The sequence below is a fragment of the Biomphalaria glabrata genome, chromosome 1, assembly GCF_947242115.1.
Source record: "Biomphalaria glabrata chromosome 1, xgBioGlab47.1, whole genome shotgun sequence".
In the NCBI taxonomy this organism is placed as follows: Eukaryota; Metazoa; Mollusca; class Gastropoda; family Planorbidae; genus Biomphalaria; species Biomphalaria glabrata.
The window spans coordinates 81039356-81063548 of NC_074711.1; the positions used below are offsets into that span (position 1 = coordinate 81039356).

The following is a 24193-nucleotide window of genomic DNA, read 5'->3' on the forward strand; positions in this document are numbered from 1 at the left end:
AAGAGCATCCTCAAACTCTCGAAACATTTAATTCAATAGTCGGACTCGGCTTCCATGTTTCACATTGTCAAAACCTGATTGCAATATGTCGCTCATAATGTGTTTTACAGTGTGCCTCTAATATTATTCTGATCTTACCATACCCCCCCCCCCACCCCAAACAATTTGTGCTCATTACAAGAAAGCTTCATGAACACAGTATTATATAATATATGATATGAATACACTTTAGACAGCTAATGTAATCTTGACAGGGGCGTAGCTAAATTTTCCATCGTTTGGGGGCCCGGGGGCTTGACCTCTTTGGGGACCCTTGCATTTTGCATAGTATTTAATTTTTAATGTAAAAACACTCATTTGGACCCACCCTCAAGTGGGGCCCAGGAAGATTTTCAAATTCTCCCCCTCCCCCCCCCCTAGCTACGCCACTGAATCTTGAACTATGATTCTAAAAAATTGCACAACTTGGTCGTTGACGAGACCTGACTAGTGATATAGAAGTAGAAAGGTCCGAGCTGTTCATCATCGAGACAGCCAAGCGAGGGCAGAATTGTAAATATTGGCTTGGAGTTTGTATGCCAGAGAAAAGAAACAACACAGGATTACGTATTTTGTTTTCAAGTGTAGGGGGAGGGGTGTCTTTCTTTGTCTTTGAGGTTTGTTTGTTTTTTTTTTTGTCTGTCGTAGTCGAGCTATAAATAATCTGTGTCATAACAATAAATGCAAAGAGGAATTTTGATGGGCATAATGGAGTGGTTGACGGGGACAGACCCTCCTCCAGGTGAGGAGGAGACAAATAAAAGGGGGGGGGGGCCTGCTTACGCTTTTTAAAAGATATTTTGTCTTCTTATTTGAAGATTATTAATTTTTTTTCATGTTGGTGAGAAAACAAATATTTCTGGCGGCGGGCCTGAAAGTAAAAATAAAAAAAAGGAGGGGGGGGGGGCGACTTAAAAGGCGGATTACAACTATAAGCAGTCCCAATAGCTTTGCTTTCTCTAAAACATACACGCTTCGTTAGAAACGGAAATGTCCACCCCCCCCCTCCACCCCCAGGTACTCAAGCAACTTAAATACCATTCATTGGGGAACAGGACCATGTTCTACTTTTTGTTTTAGAAACATGTCAGAAACGCTGCTAGTATCATACATAACTTAGAAACATGTCAGAAACGCTGTTAGTATCATACATAACTTAGAAACATGTCAGAAACGCTGCTAGTATCATACATAACGTAGTTCTGTGTGGGTGAGCACTCTCTGATCGGGTGGCCTTGTGCGCACTGTTTGAGAGAAATGTTCTTAATTAATACAACAAAGGCGGGCTCTAACTGGGGAAAAGCTGGTGAGGTGGGGGTAAACAGAAGGGACAAAGTGTTGGTGTCATGATAAGTCACGTCAACTTCCACGTTCATCGGGTGCTCGCTGGGAGAAGCTCCAATTCATAAATCATCCGGCCTCCCCCCACCTCCCCCAACGTAACACTTCTTGCGCCCAGCACCCAACGTCCTTGCTCTCGCACGCACCCCAGAACGCGCCCATACATATACACAATTTATCTCTTCAGCATAAACAGAAAGGTTGGGGGGGGGGAGGGAAGGGTAACAGGGTTACTTGTAGGAAAGCCTGGTCAAGACATGAAAAGAAATGGGAAAAAAAAAAACACAAGGTTACAAAGACAGTTTGTGTGGAAACAAACTGAAAATCGGCCCCCGAAGTGGTCGACCCAGGCAGGTAAAAAAGGCAGGTTTCAATATTATCAGAATGAAAGTCTATCAAAGACAAATGACAGAAAATAATGGAGAAAAAAAGGTTAACAGATCTCGTATGGTGCCCCAGCAGACCAAAAGATAGGTGAAAGGGAATGTGAAGTTAGATGTGAACCTGGCCTAACTGATGTCTTATAATGAATATCTAATTGATCTAATTGTTTTGTAAAGGGCCAATCTCTTATTCCTCAAGAATAAAACATTTCCGTAAAAAAATTCTTTTTCTTTGGTTAGGTGTTCTATAGTAACAGCGGCACTGCAGTTCACGCGATAATATGAAAAACTACTTATTAATTGTTGTTTTAAATTATGTCTGACTTATATGATACTATACTAAATAGATTTTTTCTCTTTATGAAAATAATAAACTATTTTTTTGTGTGTAAATATAGTACTTAGTATAACAGAACTTACATAACTTAACAATACAAATATTTAAAAATTGCCAAAAAATCTACAACCGTTTGCATAAATGTCTGAAAAATATGGTATATTTCCAGAGTGCATAGTACAGATCGAGCCTTAAGTATTTGTTACTATTAATAGTGAATAGTTGTAAAAGTGGTGTATTTTTATGAAAAAAAAAACTGCTTGCATAAGTGATTTAAAAAATTAGATTTCTCTCTTCCAGTAAAGAAAAAAGTAGCCATTGCATCAGAACTTTGAATGGTCTAAAATATTGTGTTGTCGAATTTTCACTATCTTTTCTAGTTTACGAGATCTAAACGGGACGGACGGACAGACGGACCACACAAAACTAATAGCGTCTTTTCGGCCGCTAAAAAAGATTGGGGGGGGGGGGGATATTTTGAAACTGACCAAGATTATCTAGATTCTTTTTTGCTTTTGGATATTTTTATATTGAGCTAATTAGTTAACACTTTCTTTATAATCAAAAGTGTGAGGTGGTCAAAAGATGTAACATGTATAAAAAGCACGGCACAAGTAAATATTTGAATCACTTATTTCAAGCCAACATTTCCCCTAGACTGGATCGCTAAGTTAATAGAGTGTCTCCTCTAAATTACATGGGTTCAATTCTCATTTTGCCCAAATGTTATTTTTATTTTTCAGTGGCAAATAGAATATGAATGTTTGGTTTATTATATTATTTGAACATAAATCAGGAACTGATTAAAAACACATTAACATGTTTCTATTACTTGCTCGGTGCATCAAACATTACATTAATTGTTCATTGTGACCTTTAAATGACTTAATGACAACTATTCGTTTACTGATTCACTTTAAAAAAAAAATTATATTACCATTAATTACCATATATTATATTACCATATAGTAAATGAACTAGAGCTGTCTTAAATGAAATTTAGAAAGCGTGTTGTAAGGTTCCTGCATTTCTTATCAAAGTTGTTTCTAACAATTCTATCAGATCGTCGGTTCCTGGTAAAGATAGCCAACTTAGTCCTAAGGGTATGCACATATACACCTAGTCGTGCATTTTAATGACAGACTTAAACTCTGCTAAGTCATTGGTTTGCTGGTTGATTCGGGCAACCCGTTAAATAGCCCCCGGGGAAGAAGGAGGACTTACAAGATTTTGTCCTAGCACGTGGAATAAGAAATGTGCCTTTATCTTTTTTTGTGCCTGAGTATTTTATGCGGTTGTATTTTTTGTATTTGTAAATTATGGTTCAATGTTTGATATAATATTGTTGATTTAAAGTCTTCTGTCCTAAAGTTTCCTTAAATTTAGCGATTTTACTAAATGTGTTACTGTAGTCGAATTTCAATATTCGTTAGTTATAAACCTGAAGGCTCAATTTTACGTATGTTCCAATCTATGTTCTGTAGCTAAGGTTAAATAGCATTTTTGTTTTATATTCTTGGTTGATTAGTTTTTAGTCTGTGTAACCCTTTCAGCATGAATAAAATTATTTATTTATTTTTTTAGTTTCTCTTACATTTTCTTTTTCTGGGTGGAAAGACCTGTTCCAAATTGATTCCAATTTATTTAACTCATCCAATACTCCCTTCAAAATCACATATTGCAGACTCCATTCTACTATATATTGTGCATTCATCTGCAAAAAAGTTGGTCATTTGTGTAAATAAGAAACATTTTAATTGTGATTTCTTATACATGTTTTGGATGTTCCTTCAGAGTTGAAGATAATGTATATCCCAGCCCAAACCTCCCGATGGGGATGGCAGTGGGCAAGGTATGAATACTGTGAACCCGGGACTATCGAGTTGACCGAAAGACAGTTCAGCGCTCATACCGCACGACCAGGCAATAGTAGGGATTAGTGGTGGGTGCAGTTCGTTCCTTGAGATACAAATGAGTTTACTTTTATTGGCGTTAATCTGGAGCCTGTATTATGACAGTTTGATCTTTCCCTAGAGTCTATGTGAACATCCTGAATCCATTAATGAACCAGTAATGCCAAAATATGTTTTATGTAGTGACAAAAATATAATAATAATGTTCCTTATTTTCTAGGAAATGTTCTCTATTAACCATTTTTCTGTATTTATTTTATTGTATTTACGTATTTGGTTCGTCCTTCGTTCTTCAAGACGTTAAGTCTGCCGGAGGAAGTTTGTGGTTCTCGGATTGGGATTTTTAATTTCCCATTATGGTGATCTGGGTACACCTTGACAGAGAAAGGGAAGGGGGGGGGGACTCACTCGTAAGCGAGCATCAAAGGTCGGAGGTCAAAGTATGGCCTAGTCATGTCCCGACATCAAAAGGAATTCAGACAAATAAACTCGAGTCCGCTTGCGTTCTTCATTCAATTGCGATCGCTGGGGTTTCGCTGAGTGAATTGCCGAGGAGCTGGAAGAGTTATCTCGCCATGCCCCCCCCCCCCACAGGCCGGCAAGCTTTCTTCAGCCCTTTCTGCTTAGTGTTTTTTTTTCCCCCCTCAAGACTATTATTTCAATTTCTTTCAAATGTTTTTAAAGACTTTTTTTTTCCGAAGAGGTCTATGTTATGTTCATATAAAAGTCTGTTAAAGTATTGAGACCTTCTAGCGGAAAGACTTGAAGAACGTTGTAATCTTTAATTAAATATGTGTCCTCAGATTTCCAGACCACCTTTTATAGAACAGCTTGATTGAGTAGGACCAACAATATTTACAAGTGTTGAAATGTGTATGCGCCGATACAGCAAACAAAAAGAACTATATACGTTTGGAGAGGGGGGTGTCTGTTTACTTAAGGGGAAAAAAATAAATGAATTTTTTTTTTGTCGCGCTTTTTTTTTTTTTTTACTCTTGAACATCTGCAGAAGAAAAACAAGATGGCGCTTGTGCCGGCTAAATAAATGTTTCAGAACTTAGAACTTGTATAGCTCAGTGACGTTTGAACGTGGTGAAGTTTGCCCTCGGTCAACAGCAGGTCACGTGCTATATTATACTATTATAATACTTCGACACCTTTAAAATCACGGAGAGGCACAATTGTCTGTTGGGTTTTCGCGCCTTTTATTTTTTTTATTTCGAAAGAAAGGTTGAATGAAAAGACTTAATCTAGAGGGAAATTTTTGGCACGGCGTTTGGAAAACATTAAAAATGTTTTCAAATATTTGAAGATATATATAGGTCTATATTTGTTTTTAAAGTGTCACTGAAAGCAGAGATCAGGTCAAAATGTAAACCATGGTCACGCTTTTCGAACCCGACTACATTGATAGCTCGAATACAAGAGAATCTGGCTTTAGGTGATGGCTTTGCCTGGCTTTCTGTGATGGGTTTGCCTGGGTTATGTCACCAATTTCCCTTCTTTCTGTGATGGGTTTGCCTGGCTTTATGTGATGGGTTTGCATGGCTTTCTGTGATGGGTTTGCTTGGCATTATGTGATGGGTTTGCCTGGCATTCTGTGATGGGTTTGCCTGGCTTTCTGTGATGGGTTTGCCTGGCTTTCTGAGATGGGTTTGCCTGGCTTTCTGTGATGGGTTTGCCTGTTTTCTGTGATGGCTTTGCCTGGCTTTCTGTGATAGCTTTGCATGACTTTCTGTCATGGGTTTGCCTGGCTTTATGTGATGGATTTATTCTGAATGTCTACAGTGGTTTTTGCCTGACTGTGATGGGTGTAGTAGGGAACGTGTTCTTTATTTAATACCCATAGAAGCGTTTAGATGTTACAAAGTTTAGTGTTCCATGAAATAGGTGAAGTGATTGAATCGCCATAAACTAATTGAGCTTCAAGTTAATGACCTTGTGAAGTAGAATGTACCGGCGGCCAAACAATATAAAAACCCTTAAAAACAATAACATAAACAACGCATATTAGTCATTAAGCCTATTTAAGTGGATTCAAAGAAGTCATCAAATCACTTTCGTCCCGTAGAGTCATTTCCTGTACTCCTGTCATTTGGTCCAAGAAGCTAAACTTTTTTTTTTTGCAAATCAACCAATTCGTCCACGAAAGACACAGTTTAGTATTTTTATGAAAACATGAGCTAATGATTCTTCTTAAGTACTGCCTGTATGGAGGAGACTCGTTTAAGGGTAACAAAACTATTGTAGTCCCCTTGACCGTGCCCACAAAGACATTGTCTGATGAAGCGGCAGCTCTGCTGCAGTACCGGCCGACAGCTCACGTAACAAAAGTCTTCTTAGGTATGGCTCAGTATTTGGAAGATGTCTGCAAGGTCCTTTGTCCTCACTAAGTTGGGCTGATTACACAATTGGGTATATTGTAAGATGTTCAACTTTCACAGTTACATCTTTGATTTATTTTAATTTTTTTTTCATTATTTTTTTTTAAGTTATGAGATAATGATACTGTAATGTCAATCATTATTACGAATTTTTCTTGTTTTTTTTTAATATTAATATTAATAACAAAATTGTTAGGATAATCACGTAGTCTAAACATGTATAATTGAGAACTAGATTTACCTCGCGCGAAACAGTTAAAATGCCACGAGTGCGCCTCGGCATCTGTTAGACCACAGTACACTAAAACAAACTCAGCGATAAACTGTCGGCGTGATAAGGAGACAGGAGTACTGCAGTTGTAAACAAAGGAACCTGCAGATCTAGGCCTAGTAGGAGCTCGTCTGCTTATGAACTTGTAAATACCGCCCGAACCGTCCATCGAGGGGAAAAAAAAAAGAGAGCAATATGTTACCTTCCTTTCTGGTCGGACGTGTAAATTGTCGGTATAATGGCTGTAATACGCAACGAATGACTAGCTTGTCTCCCTTTGCCCGTGTTCTATTGTGTACCTACGCGAGGGCTGTCAGTCCGACCCAACATTTATTTACTATCGTATGATTTATGGACTGGGGCTCTGGCGAGGAGGGAAATGCAAGAGGAGGAAAAAAAATGGAGTGAAGCGGCGAGTAGAAAAGATTTGGGTCTATAAAAACGATCTCGCCCTCTCTTCTTTCTGTTCCGCTCTTTACCTAACAATAAAAGAGCCTCCTGTCCCTCCCTTGCGAGCGCCGCCTCACTTCTCTTTAAGCCGGATCAAAATCAAGCCATATAAAAATGTTTTTGTCTACACTAAAAAAAAAAAAAAATCACATCTTGTCACGTCAATCTTTGATTTAGATCACATATCAATCACTTTACACGGTGGGATCCCTATCGCAAATCGTGTACTTGTGGTATTGCCTGAAGGGGGCGCTCCGATCACATCGGGTTTCAAACTTGGCGTGAATGTGTCGTGTTTTTTAATTTTTTCACAATATCCTCTAGATTGTTCTCTCTTTCAAGCCATGGGAGCCCTTTTCTTTTTAATCTTTCTTTTTTTTTTTTTCGGAACTTTTCTTTTTCTCTTCTGTTTGAGTCTTTTTTTCCCCTTAGGCAAAGTTCTAAATCTATATGCTTAAAAAATATTTGTTCTTTCTCTTTCCCCTCTTCTACTCTCTTCTCCTTTATGTTCATTTTATTACCATTCTCATTTTTGTCATCTCTTTACGATTTCTTTAATTCTCATTACCTCGTCCACTAATTTCTTTATACCCCTCCCTCCTCTCTTTACTCTTTTCACATCCTTCTCTTGCCCCCACCCCCTTTTTTTTTCCAAACATATCCGAACAGTCCGGTAATCATTTCAAAGGTTACGGAAGCTACACCGGAAATGAACTCTCTAAACTGTTCAACTCTATTCCTCGAACTTTCCAACAAGAGTATATTTTTATAAGGAAGACGAAGCCTGGCCAAGTTTTTTTGGGGCGATGGCCCCTTCAGCAGCATCGTGATAGGACCGGGGACTGGTGCAGATGTTATAGCCACCGATAGACCCAATTAGACCGTCCACCCTCTCGTCGTCTGCTGTATTGGAACCAGGTTTTAACCCTTTTCTGTTAACAATTACCCTCTCCCGTTACCATTCTGAGACTTCGTACTCACACACTAGCGCTCACAAACGCACCACTTGAGTCCACTCAATTAAAACGACAGCTTTAGAGGGAGTTATCATTTATTGCGCGAGTACAGTCCCCCTTGTTTATATGGCAACCTTCTCAGAGCGTTGAGGAAACTGCGATGCTCTGGGAATCTCTCTCCCCCCCCCCCCCTCCCCTTCTCCACCCAACACACACACACACATCTCTCCGATGATTCGAGTTTCTGGGTTTAGTTTGCCTTGGGTCCGTGATTCACCCCAGCCCTCCCCCTCTCTCCTAGTCTACCCCCCTCAACACACACACGCACACACACGGGAACACTTACACAGAAACACGAATATTCAAGATGATCTTTCCTCCCCCTTCTTTTGTTTGCGGACAGATCTCCTCTGGGGCGGGGCTGACAGTGGAACAAGGTCTGATGTATGTTTGTTAGTGTTGAATATGACGTGATTAAGACACACACACACACAAAGTAAATGTATTATTTCTTCAGTTATTTCCCTTTCTTTTTGCGCTGTATCTATTTGTGGCTGCCTGGTCGTGCGGTTTGCTCGCTGGACTGTCGTTCGGATTTATCGACGGTCGAGGGTTCAAACCCTGCCCGCTCCCATCCCCCGTCGTCCTGCGGGAGGTTTGGACTAGGAAGTAAACTATCTTCAACTCTGAAGGAACATCCGAATTATGTAAAACAAACATTTTACGTTCCTATCTTACTAAGCAATATACAAAAGTGGATAGAAAGTATAAGCCGTTCACTGGGAGTAATGCAAACAAAGGCGTCTTAAGGCACCGGGATGGTCTGTGTTTATATGGAAGATTCTTTTAAAGTGTAATTTCAATTTGATCATAAACTTGGTTCTATAATGAATTTAATAAATACCTTGGATTGAAAGAACCACGAGAACTGAAAATAAAGGGCATTAATAAATTATACTCATGGGAGCCTTGTGCATTTTCGGTTCAAAGTCATTGTCTACGAACGTTGAGTAGGTCTAGGCTTACAAGCTTCCGATGGTCTGGAGGTTAAGTTCGCTTAGTGCTTTATCGCTAGGCGGTGGTGTCGAATCCAGAGTCACAGGTTCGAGCCTCGGTCGGCGCATTCCCTTATTTTCGTAGCATTTTAATTCACTACTTTCTCTCTTAAAAAACTTGGTCCCTGGTGCTGCTATCCATTTATGTCTAATATATGTATGTATCACATTTGTTTCAGCACCTAGCTTCATCTCCATATTTAAGCTTCTTTAAAACAGTCGCTCTGCAGAAAGATTGTTTCTATAAATTCTTATCCATTGCCCCTTGAACCCACACAGTAATACGCGGGAAAAAAATACGCGCCCTTACATCTTGATGTAAAAAAGGGGCCCCCTTCTGTTTACTTAATGACGTCACGGCTTCAGCCAACCCTTAATCAGGTGGGACGTCAGGAGGGATTATCCCACGCGTCAACACTTCCTCCCATAGAATGGGGTATCGTATTTTTCTGGTCGTTTCCCCACTCCCCCCCCCCTTTTTTTTTTTCTTTTTAGAAATGCCAGGTCACGGTCCAATGAAATCATATCTTTACAATTCCGTGTACTGTAGCCATGACCAGGAGAGGCTGGGGAGGAAAGAGGTACTCTATCCCCCAGGAGAGGCTGAAGAGGAAAGAGGTACTCTATCCAAGTGGTCATTGTTCCCATTTCCTTCCCTGCACTATTATTATCTTGACCAGGGGGAGAACGGGACTAGTCATAACGGATATCTAGGAACAACTAACGTCAGGAAGACTTGAACTGGGGCAAAGAGTCTGTTGGATTAGTTGACAAGAAATGTCTTTGTCTACTTCGCGTTATCAACGGAGTGGTTGGGACACTGTTGTGTGTTGATTGAAGAGTGTTGTATGTTGATTGAAGAGTGTCAACTCATTCTGTTTCAACACTCGAGCAAAAGAGAAGCATTCATACAGATGAAACTATTGGATGAGGACACTGCTAGCTAGTACAAACTAATCGCTAAGTTACTAGAACTGAACGGGACTCACACATATGTATAAAAAAAATCATCCGTGACTTTGTCCTCGCGAGCAGACCTTTCGAGAGGGCAGGAAAGCACCGTTTTTCTGATCGGATATGGACCGCGGTCCGTAGGTTAGGCATTAATGCAACAGATTATCATACACAAATGAAATATCCTATGCACCTGCATTTATCAAGAACGGTAGCATTTGATGTGGCCAAAAATTATTCACAGTTATTACGTGTACATGGATATAAACCAAAAACAATTCCACAGTTGGAAACATCTTCAGTGACATAAGAGAATAAAAATGCATGATTAATGTTTACAAATTACTTTCGACCTTAACAGTCACCAACACCAGACCGGTACGTTTGAACTGTGAGCTTCCATTTTTGTGTTCATTGTTTTTTCTTCGTCTTGTGTAACCGATGAAGACCTTGTGGCCCAAACGTGTTTTAACATTAGTTCATCTGCGTCGCCTATATTGTAATGACAATTGTATTTTTTGGCTTTTATTTAGAGCCTTTCCAATAAAATATTATTATATGAATATTAAACTCTTGATTTTTTTTTCTGGTTTCAAGTAGATACAGTGAGAAATTAAGAAATATTGTATCATGCCAGTCTTTATGACCCTGGATATAGATTCAAGTCATGTAACATACTTTTTGTTTAATGTACCAGAATTGTTCATTTCTTCGTTGATAGATCTATTTTTGGATTTCAAAACACCGCTTGTATTACTGAGCATGCGCAGATGTGTGACTGTTCGGCTATAACGAAATTCAGCATACGTTCCCGTATAGTTCAAAATTTAAAAATGTAATTCCCAACAGTTTTTTAATTCTACGGGCCAATATTTCTTTTTTTTTTTTTAACCCAAACCAACGCAACACTTACCGACACTGTTACCCTCTTGTATGGACGATGTTTGCTTCAAACTGACGCCGCCGCCTTCCTTGTAGTATGTGTACTGACATTATATACGTCATACATCACGACTCTCAGCCACTTACAGCCCCCCGAAATATGATGAAGGAAACTGTCCCGACATGTCCTCTGGAAACACTCGCTCCAACAATGTCACGGCAAAGACATCAATTAACTCCAAGCCAACTCTTATCTTGTTCCAGATCATTCTCCCGAAGCTCCGAGGTGCACTCCTGACATTAACTCATTTTGATATGAAGATGTTACTGACCCCCCTCTTTTTTTTTTTTTCCCTTTCTCCGCAAACCTGTATCATGGATAGTCTGCCATTGCCACCCCCTCCCGTTTAAATTATAGTAATACGTACACAGGAAAACGTTAACTATGAGTTACTCCCCCTGTGACATAATGCATTAAGACGTTATGCATGCGCACTTTCTGGTACGTCTATGGAATTGTAAAGTCTACAGAACTCTCTCTCTCCCTCTTATGTCACTTTCGTTTCTCCCACTACTTCTGTACACTTGTTCACTCACGTGCACACACACACTTCCACCTCTTTAGTTGCACATGTACTCACACATTCAGACAAGAGCTATCTCGCTCAAGATGAGAGCAGAGCTGGCGCTACCATAATATTAACTCACTCTAAATTATCTCTGATGCTGTGGGGAATGTCTTTAGCGCATTATCACAACAGCGGACACGAGGACGATCAATTATCAGAACAGCGGACGTGAAGGCGGCCAATGATTAGAAAAACGGACTTGAAGGCGACTAATGATCAGAACAGCGGACAGGAGGGCGGACAATGATCAGAACAGCGGATATGAAGGCGACTAATGATCAGAACAGCGGACACGAGAGCGGTCAATGATTAGAACAGCGGACATAAAGACGACTAATGATCAGAACAGAGGTTAATGATTGGGATAGCGGACATGAGGGAGAACAATGATTAGAACAGCGGGCATGTGGGCGACTTATAATCAGAACAGCGGTCACGAGGACGTCCAATAATCAGAAATGCGGATGTGAGGGCGGCGTCAACCAAGTAGTGAGTTAATATGAGTGAGATGTAGTGCGTATATGTATATTTATATGGGAGATAAACCATGTTTAGCTTCCGGGACGTTTGGCTACGGAGAGTCACTTGTTTGGCTTTCTCCGGGGCTTGATTGCGAACACATTTAGAGAATTAACTGTCTGGCTGTCTGAAGGGTTAGAAATTTGAGAACCTAGAGGCGTCATCGAAATTAAGTGACTATGCAAGTGCTAGTGACAGGGGATCTATCTATTTGTCAGACATTTTCGGGACTCAGAATATACATCAGGAGATTCGTGTTACCATTCAGAGTCGATGCTTCTACAGGCCTGCCATATCAAATACAAATTCCTTTAGCATTTGTTTTCAGCGAATCTTCAACAGGCAGTGCCAGAGATTGACTTTACTATGACTATACTATATGAGGGCACATTCATCTCCAGTATGTATATATTTACACCCACACACACACAATGATTATTAGCCATTCATTTGAAAGTCTAAAGTTAAAGTAGATTGAACGTAATGATGTATACCTTTAGTTAGTAGGAGCTGGGTAGGCGCAATGTATGTGTTTGTCCAATTTTAAAATGTGGTCTCAGAAATATTCTTAATGTTTACAAAAAATGCCTAGTTTGTCAGCTCTTTGTTGAAACACGCTAAGACTTTTGTTTGGCTTCACATTTTCCCCCCAAACTTGGAGACATTTTTTTTTATCGTCTTTCATTTCGTGCCTGCCTTACCCCCGTGGTAGCCTAGTTTTGTTGAAAGACCAGTGCATGAGTTGAGCCAAGGATAGTATGGGTGAAGAAAACATGGAGATATTAACCCCCCCCCCTCTTTTCCCACTTTTATCTAAAACGAATTCAATTGATTTGTTATGATAAAATCTTGGCCCCAAAAGCATTAAAGTCAGGAAAACGAGTGTCTGCTAAATGTTGAGACTACAATTGAGTGTCTGCCAGTGTTGAGCCTTCATTCTTCTAAACTAAAACCAACAGGGCGAAAATAAAACATGTCGCTTACATTTTATTGATTAAAACTACTAAACTTTTTTTTTAAACTTCTTAGTTTGAAGTATTCAGGTAATCATTTAATAATATTTAAAAAAATATTAAATTGAAAAGATTTCAAGTCTGTGCTTTAGAATTCTTTTTGAAATCCTCAAAATTTTAAACAAAATTAAATTTTAAAATTCAAATTTAATATTGTTTACTGAATTTTTTTCATGATTTCTACAATTATTCAATGTCGATGACAACACAGGAATTCATTTAAAAAAATAAAAAATTCACCAATAAGATAATTTATTTACAGTAATTAAATAATTTTTGATATATATATATTGAAAGGGAAAAAAAATATCGAGAGATGGCAGTCAATGCTCAGTTTTTTCCCTTAATTAAGTAAGCTACGTTTTTAAAAAGTTTTTTTTTTTTATTTTTTGTTCGCCTATCCATTAAACTAGACAATAACTTAAATAAGATTTCAATGTTACGGAAACTTTAAAAAAAAAGGTGTTGTTTATGTGAGAAAGTTTACCTTGTCTTTGTGATTTGTAAACTCGTGGCCGTTTCAGCACGGTGCTTGACAACCCTCTTGACAGCACTGTGCTTGACAACCCTCTTGATGTCCTCGTTCATTAGGACTTGACTTGTGGAAAGGTAAATCAGTTCGCCAGCCTTCACCCCTGCAATAATGTCAACAAGACACGAGCCATAAGTAATATTCTGAACATGTAGGCGAATATTTTTAAAAGGGGCCAACGGTTGACGAGGGTGTCTTGCTAGACAGTACAGCGGCTTACCACCCTGCTTTCCTTAACTACAGTCAGGAACCATTAACCGCGATTCGAACTCGAGTTCCTCGGTTCGTAAGATGAGCGCTATATTACTAACCCCCTAATGTGCGTAGTGGTTCAATTCATTTGGAAAAAAGATTCCGTGTTGCTTTCAGCCGCTACAACTGACCGCTAGTTATATCTCGATCTATGGTTTAATATTTGTAAAGAAAATAAATCATAATGTCTTCATTGATAAAGCGAGATGTATTATAAAATAGAGGTCCAGCACTGTAATCTAACGAGCAGTCCTGCAACTCGTTTATATACCAGCCTAAACAATTGTATAACTGCATATATATATATATATATATATATATATATATATATATATATATATATATATATATATATATATATATATATATATATATATATATATATATATATATATATATATATATATATATATATATACATATATATATATATATATACATATATATATACACACAAGCAAACAGGTGAAGCGCTTGTCTATTTCATCCCCTGACATACGTAGCCAGCAGCCCCCCGGTCAAATTTGACAGGTATGATTGATAGCATGGATACCAGTTCGCGTCTTTGGGGTTTCCGCGATGCTGTTTCGTAGGGAGCCTTGAACCACCTCCAGCAAGCTACACATCTGACATTTTATTTATTTACCTTTTGAGATGTGTACACCCGAGGTAACACTCGGAAAATACCCATCGTGTATTTCACGTCATCATCAAACAGAGGAATGCAGAACATAAGTGTGAACTGTTTGCATGGCCATTTGTTCTGAACATACTCTCGGTCTATACCACATTTAGAACTGGAACTTCTTACGATATTTGAAAATAACTTTGATTGCAAGCAATAGGCACACTAGGAATCTATAAACGGATGTTGACTTGTAGCACCAAACTGCTGGTAGACAACTGCTGGTAGACAACTGCTGGTAGACAACTGCTGTGGGCGTATATATCTTAACTTATAAAACTTGAAATAACTTTAATAACCTCTTTGTGAACAAATTATATACAACTTGTATTGCAATATAGACAAAATCAACTTGAGATGAGATAAAAAAAGTGTAGAAGACTTTAGTAATAGTAAAAAATGTTATTCTGATCAAATAACTCACTACAAAAAAAAAAACAAAAAAAAAACACGTCTTTTCACTCTGACAATCTAGAGTCGTCTGTGTTACTTAGCTGACGACAATGTCGCTTAACTTGCATCATTCTCACTACATAGCCACCAACCAATTGCTAACCTCTTCTCACCGTCACCATAGAAACACACACACACGCACACACTACATAACAATCGTCAAATACAGTCGTTCACATTTTTAATTAATAAATATTTAGACTTTGAGAGCGGCTCTCTTTGTATGAAACGTGTTTGGACTTTATAAATCATAGACTTAAATTTCGTAGTGACCTGCGCGATATAACATTTCATTTCAACCATTGATCTGGTGCTGTGTACTCGTCAATTCAATACCTTTTCCTCCTGCATTTCCTTTACTGTGCAGGTAAATTTCGGGTGAGAGGCGATGTATCAGTAATGGCTTGTGGCTAGGACTAACAGCAACCTCTAAAATCCTCGGACTGAGATTCGAACTGGAAACACCTAATCGCTGCAGATAAGCGTTTTACAACTCGGCCATGTCGGACCCCTCCCCAAATAATTGCTAACTCAGAATTTTTTTTCCATTCCCGATATAGCAATATAAGCAAGAACAAAAAAAAGATAAAGATAGGCCTACCGTTCTATGTGATACTGTATTTTAAAGTATGTAATGTATGTTACATTAAAATCAAAACTATACTATTTATTCCCCCCCCCCTTTCCATTCTAGAAATATTTTACTTTAATAATAGTAATAGAAAATTCATATACAGGTCATAACATCCAGCTCTTTTGGGTGCAGCCAGAAAAACTGGCCTTACTTGACAAACTGGACTTTTCCAATAGGACAGACGGACTTCGATATAATATAAATTCAAGATAAAATTTTATCCCTTGACCTTCCCTGCACAATGCATATCGTACTAGTTCTCAATATAAGTTATGATGGTCTGTGACCCGCTCGTTACCTTGCTGCGTTGTCTGATGTCTACCTATTATCGTCTTATCGTTTCATCACTGACGGACACGAACCACTGTTTCAAATGATCATCTCAATAGCCTTCTGTTGATGTTTTTATATATATATATATATATATATATCAGCTACACTCTTTGTTGTATGGTTCAGTCAATCTGCAATCTTCTATAGTCTCTCTCTCTCTCTCTCTCTCTCTCTCTCTCTCTCTCTCTCTCTCTCTCTCTCCTCTCTCGTCTCGTCTGTCTCTCTTCACCTACTTTATCTCTCTCTCTTCTTTGTTGACAAACATGCTAGAGATGCACAGCGGCCAGGGGCACACGGTCTGAAAATTCAAATTGACGTGCAGCCTGCACTTGTCTAAAGCTCGTCCTGTTCTAGTTGGAAAAAACAAAAAAAAAAAAAACTCACCCAGACCAAAGCCAGGCTTATTTCGTGAAATGTTTGGGTTTTCTGGGTTTGTTGGGAAGCGCAAAGTAGAAAAAAGTAGAGCACGTTGCTTTATTGTGTGCAGCCCTTGAGCTGAACAGCATTTGGATTACTATAGCTAGAAACTTGGTTACGCACTGTTAAACACTCTGGAACGAAAAAAATGCATGAGGGTGGGTCATGGCGACCACTGTCCACAGCCGTTTCATAATTTAATATGAAGTCACTTTATTGATTAATCAAGACACGTGACATTAAAATATAGTAGGCCTATAAACGAAATTCCTCCTTAAAAAAACAACACAATAACACCTTTCCCTAGCAGCATTTACTACCAAACTAATCGCTGTCTTGTTTAATGTATGTTCTACTGTAATCCCAGGACTTGTCTTCAGTTAGAAGCGCAATGTTTGCCCCCCCCCCCCTTTTTTTGTCCCAACAAAAACAACATTATCTACTTAGCGCAGACATTGTTAGCAACGAACATTCCTGGCGGCTTGTTACCAATAGGCTTTAACAAGCTTCTTGTAGAAAAATAAAAATGATCATTGTTATACACTATTCTTGATTTTCATATATGTCGGAAAAACTGTAAATAGATCGCTTTTTTGGTGTATCCGGTGTAAAAATAAAGAAAGAAAGAACGTGTTGACTACCTATCTTTTTTTTTAAAGGCACGTCACTGCAGAATTCAACATTTTCTAAGCTCCTCTGTTATAGTACAACATATTTTTTGTTTCTATGAAAGTGGCTCTGATATAGTTGTGCATTTTAAAAATTATAATCTAGTTTCTTCAATTAAAAAAAATACGTTTAAATTTTAGATAACTTTTACAATTATTTAGATAGCAGCATCGAGGTTCAATTTAGCAACCTTGACATTATTTGGTTGATTGCGAAAATCTCCAATGACAGTAAGGCCTAAACTACGAACAGCGGGCCACATCTGGCCCTATAAGCATTGCTTTCTGGTCCCTCGAGACTCCTGTCCACAGTATAAGGTGAAGCCACAGATACTCATCTCATTGAACGATGATGCAGTGATGTACCCCGCGACATGCATGTCAGAAACCTGGGCCCTAAGTGGCCCTTGGGCCGAAAATGTTGGACACCAGTGTTCTATGTGAATACACTAGCCGGATATGGCCTGCGGGCCTTAGTTTGGGTATTACTAATCTAGTGAATTGGAGTTAGATCTAAGTCAAACATGGCGAATGTTTCCTTCCCATTTTATTATATTTTGCCACGAAAATAAAAGTAGAGCGTGAAAATGGGTTTACCCGTTAAGCCGATATATTCATATCAAATATAAAATACTGTGAAAAAGGGTTTACCCGTTTTGTCAAAAAGTTTCGTCCTTTAATAGAGATATATTTAGGTATTTGCTTTTTTTATTTATAGGGCCCACCGGTTCTGGGAGAGACATTAAACATACGCTTAAGGAACATTTATACAAAGTTTTATCAAGATTTCATTGCTATAAGTGCATTATATACATACATTACATTCAGTTATATATATATATATATATTAGATTTAGGATGTCTTTCTATTGTTGGTGTATTTTCCATTTTCAATATTATTGGTCTACCATGAATCAGAGAAATGTGCATACGTCTCATGTGTAATCATGTGCTCAAACATTCTACGGACAACCAAGTGACCTTGCAAGGGTAACACTATATTTTTAGCCCGCTAGTCGTTCGTGTTTGCTTTCCTGGCCGCTAGACATGTGGTGTCGTTCTATTCACGGGCCGGTGTCGAAGTGTCAAAAAGTTGTCAGACGTCTGCAGAGATCATCCAGGCGGACTGTTCGAATCAAGTTTTAATTTACAAGCCAAACATGTCAACTTTTATACTCGTAAACAGGTCGAAGATTATATTCAAACAAACAAAAACCTTTTTTTTTTTCTTCTTTTGCTTCACTAAATTGTATGTGCATAATTTATCGGCCTACCAGCTCTCCATACGCTAGAAGCATGACAAGTGACATATTTTCAAAGATAATATATCTTTATCTTATCTTCAAAAAGAGAGAGAGAGAGAATTAATCTAATAGTGCATGTAAATTAGAGATTTAAACATTGGTGTTCCTGACTCTAGTGGCATTATGAAAGAAGGAGCACATGCACGACTTTGTCCTAGCATGTGGAATAAGAAATGTGCCTTTATCTTTGTGTCTTTTGGAGTATTTTTTTCTTAGGTTGTATTTTTGTATTTGTAAATTATCAGCTGTATAAGTAGAACATTGACTCTAAAATAACCCGGCTCACTAACATAGTGAATTGCTATTGCTAATTGAAACCGTATCAAGTTGACTAATGAAGATAATAAAGTTTATCTAAGGGTACGAGACATGTATCTGCTTAAGTTTATCAAACAAAGTGATAAAGATATGATGATTAATTTATAGCATTGTGCCCAAGGCTATGACACTTGTATTTAATACAAACTCAAGTGTAATGTGAAAACCCTAGGTATTGACTACATAAAACTTGATTGCGTTTAAATACTAAAATAAGAAGTCATTTAACTTTATTTTGAAATGTGCTTGGAGTCCACATCCAGCAATGACCAAAGTGAAACGATACATCTAGCAATGGCCAAAACATATCGATACATCTCCCAATGACCAGAGCATATCGATACACATACATGACCCGATTCTTAGCGATATCTTAAGCTATGGTCAAGGAATTAGTCGCTTTCCTAGATTCGTGTAAGCACCTGTTATGAATCAAATGTCAAGCGACCGGACATTGACCTCTAATCCAAACACAGTTGAAATTATCCGTAGATCCAAATATTTCAACTATATCGAAATTAAGCATCATATATTTATCCGATTGAGGACTACTGTATGACAGTTACTCGTGTTACTTGTATTGAAAAGTACTTTCTCTTAAAAAGAATGTGTGAATTATTGGCATCTTATCAAGTTGTATGTTTAAATTTAACTCTTTTTTTTTCAAATCAAGTCCCCTCCCCCTCCCTCCATGCATGAGGTTTAAAAACTATGACTTGAAGATCGGAAACAATTATTATTATTATTACTTATCACCCTAAAGAACGTGACGTTTTTTTTTTTTAATATTGGGAATCTATAAAAAAAAGTCTAGTTTGAACTAATTTAATGAACAGTTTTTAAGAGCGTGATTTGGTCAGGTAGAAGACCTTAGGAACTCTCGACAATAGACCTCTACATGCCCTCTACAAGCTCTACAACAATGGCCACTCTGATAGCTCTTCTTACCTGAGGTGGTGCCCCAAACCCGGACCTGTAATCAGCTGGACAAACACACGCGTCGACAACTTCCGTTAGTGCGAGCTGAGAGTGTCATTGACAAGAGGGTCATCAGAATGGACAGGTGTAAATGTGACTAATGGTACCACTGACCAGACCTATTGAGACTTGGTAAACAAACAACACTTCGCGGTCAGTTCTTGCCATTAGCCTTGGACATGTCGCCAAAAAAAAAAAAAAAATCCCCCATAGAAACTTCGGTTCATTTTGTGAGAGACATTTGTGAGAGAATCTATTAGAACGTTGAGGTTGGAAGTGAACCAGTTCTTCATCTCTAAGCGAGCACATCGCCGAGGTCTTTTAGAGTTGAAGTCTTTTCTCTTGAAACTTCAAGCTAGCAGAACTCGAGTTTGTGGTGAAGAAAACAGAATTACTAATCATTACCTCTACAGTTGTGTTTGATTAAAAAAAACAAAAAAATCAACAGTGAATTCTACATGTTTCGCATATAAAGGATTACAGGAAGATTTTGTGACATTTTGGGATTTAGCTCATTTCTGATTTCATGTAAGCATCAATTTGATTAGATTAGAAATAGTGTATTCCTTTTTTTTTTTAAATGTAATTTGAAGGGTAGGGCCTATTTGAAGCGTAGGGCCTATTTCAAGCGTAGAGCCTATTTCAAGCGTAGGGCCTATTTGAAGCGTAGGGCCTATTTCAAGCGTAGAGCCTATTTGAAGCGTAGAGCCTATGTGAAGCGTGGGGCCTATTTATGAAAGAACGTTGTTAGAAAAAGAAGTTAACTCATGGAAAAGTTAATAAATCTACTAAAGTCTAAATTGTGCAGCGATATTAATTTCATTCTAATGTAATGTTGTATTGTTTACTTCCAGGATAATAAAGATATTATGATAATAATAATAATAATAATACAATAATAATTTTTATCATCCGTGAGGAAATTTGTTTAACAATTGTGCCTAACAAAAAAACATCACATGATTAGAGCAAACAATGTGTACAATAGCACACAAGATATACGTTAATACCCCAGTTTCTCATTACGACAGTAAGTTACATTTTGTTCAACGATTTAATTGCCAAATGAATAAAAGAGTTCTTGTGTCTCCTAATATTAATTCCATTCTAATTTTCAACGCAAAAGATGAAATGTTATGCAGTGTTTGCGTTCTGGCTTCGTTCATGTTGATATACGGTCGTTGGGCTGTAGCTCCAGACATCCTGTACTCAACAAAACTGTTGCAGACGTATTCATCTCCAAACGTCCAACTTGAATAAAATATACACTTCTTTCTTAACAAAAATGAACTTTACTTTTATTAACAAAAATGCACAAATTCAAGTTCGATATAGATGTAGAGTCACAAGTAGAATATTAATATGAACAAATGAAACAAAGTACACCTCCCTCTAAAAACTACACGTCTTTCTCTCACTCGTCTCCCTGCATTCCCATTACAACGTTCACCACCCTTACTCGTGGTTACATCAGAATGTATTCAGCCTATCATAATTTTTACTCTTGGTTACATCAGAGATATGCGAACACTCACTCTATAACATAATTACCAATCGAAACAATGAGTCTTCTTTTTTTCCTTCCTATGAACGAAATTAACTTTTAACCAGGAGAGTGTAAATGTTAAAAATGTATTTTAAAACTTGTGAAACGAAAATCGTATCTCCATGTTGCGTAAAAAAAAAATATTCAGGAATATTCAGCAGAGAATTCATCAGGCTAAAAGCTTTAAGAGCAAGTCAAAGATTTGTTTGTGTGTCGCCGGTCTAGCCCATGGTTGTTAGTAGGCCTACTAGACTAAGAAAATACGTTTTAGTTCTACTGTTTGTATTCAGAGCCGGATCTAATGATATGGAGGCCTTGGGCAGGATTTTCATCAATTCAACGCTCATCTTTCGAATTTGTTAATAAAAATACATTTAATATTTATAAATCTTAATTCATGTCATATTTGTAAAGAAAGAAATTTGATAAAATTGTCCTTTTTTAAAAAAATTGTATAATTTTAAGTTTGTGTAGGGCCCCCTTTAAGGATGAGGTGCCTTAGTCTGGATTGCGTAAATTTGGCTTTGAGTAAATGGGGTCAGCTAGATTAGTTTTTGAATGTAAGGCTCATTGTGACTGTATGTCAACCTTTGTAAGGGATCCCCCCCCCCTCTTTTCCCGTTTCAGACCCCACCTGTTACGTGTGGTTCCTATAAACAAGATTATATAGTAATATTTCAGATATCGAAAGTCCACCAGTCTGTAGGGTACGCCCTATCATCACAGCTGTTACATATTTAACCGTCAAATGTGTTACTCAAATTTTTAAACAAAAAACATAATTCTTCCTCAATGTAAACATATTCACATAAACATACATATATGCTGATAGGGTCTTAACACAAAAAATACTAAATCTATTTCCTGATCGCTAAGCACATTAAATAACTTTAAAAAAAAAAAAAAACAATCACTCTCTTAATTCAAGATAATTCGTTGTTGTTTTTTTCCCCTCTTCAAGACACGCGGGCCGACCAAATAAAACATTGGCTTGATAACGAAAATAGCTTTAGAATCACGTGATAAACTTACGAGGTCGTTATTGGCTATCGTAAATCAGCGGGATGGGAGTAGGGTCGAGGGAGAGGAGAGAAAGAGAGAGAGAGAGGGAGCGAAAGAGCGGGGCTATACCCCAGCTAGCAGTACGAGCCTTCAGGTACGGATCACTGCATATTTCCAGTGTAGCTGGCCTATTCAACGGACGTATTCCTCGTTTTGTGCTGTGGTGTGGTAGATCTAAATTTTTGAGTGCTATTTTATTGCCCCCGAGATTATGGTGTGTGTAGTGGTTTTTTTTTTAAAGCATTAACAAGACAAGAATCTAGATTACTCGATTAGTTTTAAGTCGACTAAGTGCTCATTTAGGTGATTTCTTCTGAAAGCAAGACGAGCCATGCATCATTTTCAATTAAACTTTATTTTACATCAGGTTGGTTGGTTTCCTTTCATAATAAACTGTTTGGTCTGAGACAGACAGAAAGAGATTAAGAGTCTGTTATTGTTGTCAGTGTTGTGTTGTTGTTTTTTATATTGACTGTAGACATAGGATAATATAAATATAAGGTGGTAGTCTACTACAGTCTAGTATAGTACTCTAGTCTCTAGTATATAATACTATAAGTAGATCTAGACTTATTCTAGATCTATATATAGTAAAATATCTAGTAATAATAGTATCTAGTCTAGATAGTAGATTTTAGCTCGATCTAATACTCTAATAGTAGATCTAAATAGCTGTAAAGATCTAGATCTAGAATAAATAGTCTAATTAGTAGATAGACTCAATTTATTAAAGATCTAGTTATCTACTGTATTGTCTGTATATTATACTATATACTGTAGTATCCCTACTGTTGTAGAGACTACCTAGCCGTCCTAGCTCATCTACTCTAGAGTCTCTAGAGTTTATAGATCTCTAGATGATAGGTCTATATGGTATATCTACTAATTATCTAGTCACTAGTGATAGTGTGAAATCCAATCAATAGATTTAGAAACTAGATCTAGATCAAGAAATAATCTAAGTTTAGGCCAGTTTAGGGTCTACATACTAGTGTAGAAGACTATAGAAAAGTCCTAGACTAGATTAAACATGTATTTCAGTAAAAGCATTGTGGTGTATAATTATTGGGTAATCAAGATAGGGTATAATAATAGACTCTCTAGATCTAATGTCCTAGAAGTGATTATATCTTCACTCTATAGTTCTACTGTCTGTAGTAGATAGACTCTTGATTTAGATGCTAGTCTAGACTCTAGATCTAGATCTACTTATCAGACTTATCTAGTCTAGACCTACAAATAATATGATAGATCTATTTCAATATAGTATAGAATCTAAATATCAGCCTAGATAAAGATACAGATGTTGAGATCTAGATCTAGATCCCATTCTGATATCAATTTGAAACTGTGCACAATTATTCATTGTTCCTGACATTGTCAGTGACAAACATGAATCCACCAAAAATTAAACATTTAGTTCATTAAACAGTGATAATAATATATTAATTTTGTTTATTAATTTGTTATGGAAAAGGGGAAATAACTTACATAGTGTGTGTATGTGTATTATATATATATATATATATATACATGTGTCATTGTGTGTGTGTGTGGTTGTAAATATGGAGTTCTTCCCATTTCTCCAGAAGATAAGCTTTTTTGTTTGTTTTTTTAAATATTATACTTATTGCTTGTTCTATTTAATATTGTAGGGACATTTACACTTTTAGCCCTCTCCCCCCTTTTCTCTAAATTATCTTCTAGATCTAGATCAAATCTAGATTTCAAAACAGGGACATAGCATTATGAATAGGCTTATAATAATACAATTCAATATCCAGTATTTTAAATATACAGATTTTTATAATTTATAGTCAAGACTAGAGCTTGGGCTGATAGATTCAGATCTAGATTCTATATTCTAGATCCAATAATTTTATGT

At 37.5% G+C, this 24193-nt stretch overlaps 1 protein-coding gene across 2 annotated transcripts in view; it reads left to right on the forward strand.

Annotated features, from left to right (window-relative positions):
• The window catches only part of LOC106075082 (fibroblast growth factor receptor-like 1), a 51333-nt gene that overhangs the window by 15784 nt on the left and 11356 nt on the right, over nucleotides 1–24193 (forward strand). Inside the window, exon 1 of one of the 2 annotated variants that reach the window (XM_056018033.1) lies at nucleotides 22345–22675. The exons of the other annotated variant lie outside the window; for it this stretch is intronic. The gene's annotated coding sequence lies outside the window, so the exon portion shown is untranslated. Of the gene's footprint in view, nucleotides 1–22344; nucleotides 22676–24193 lie in introns of those variants that run through there. 2 annotated transcript variants of the gene reach the window in all.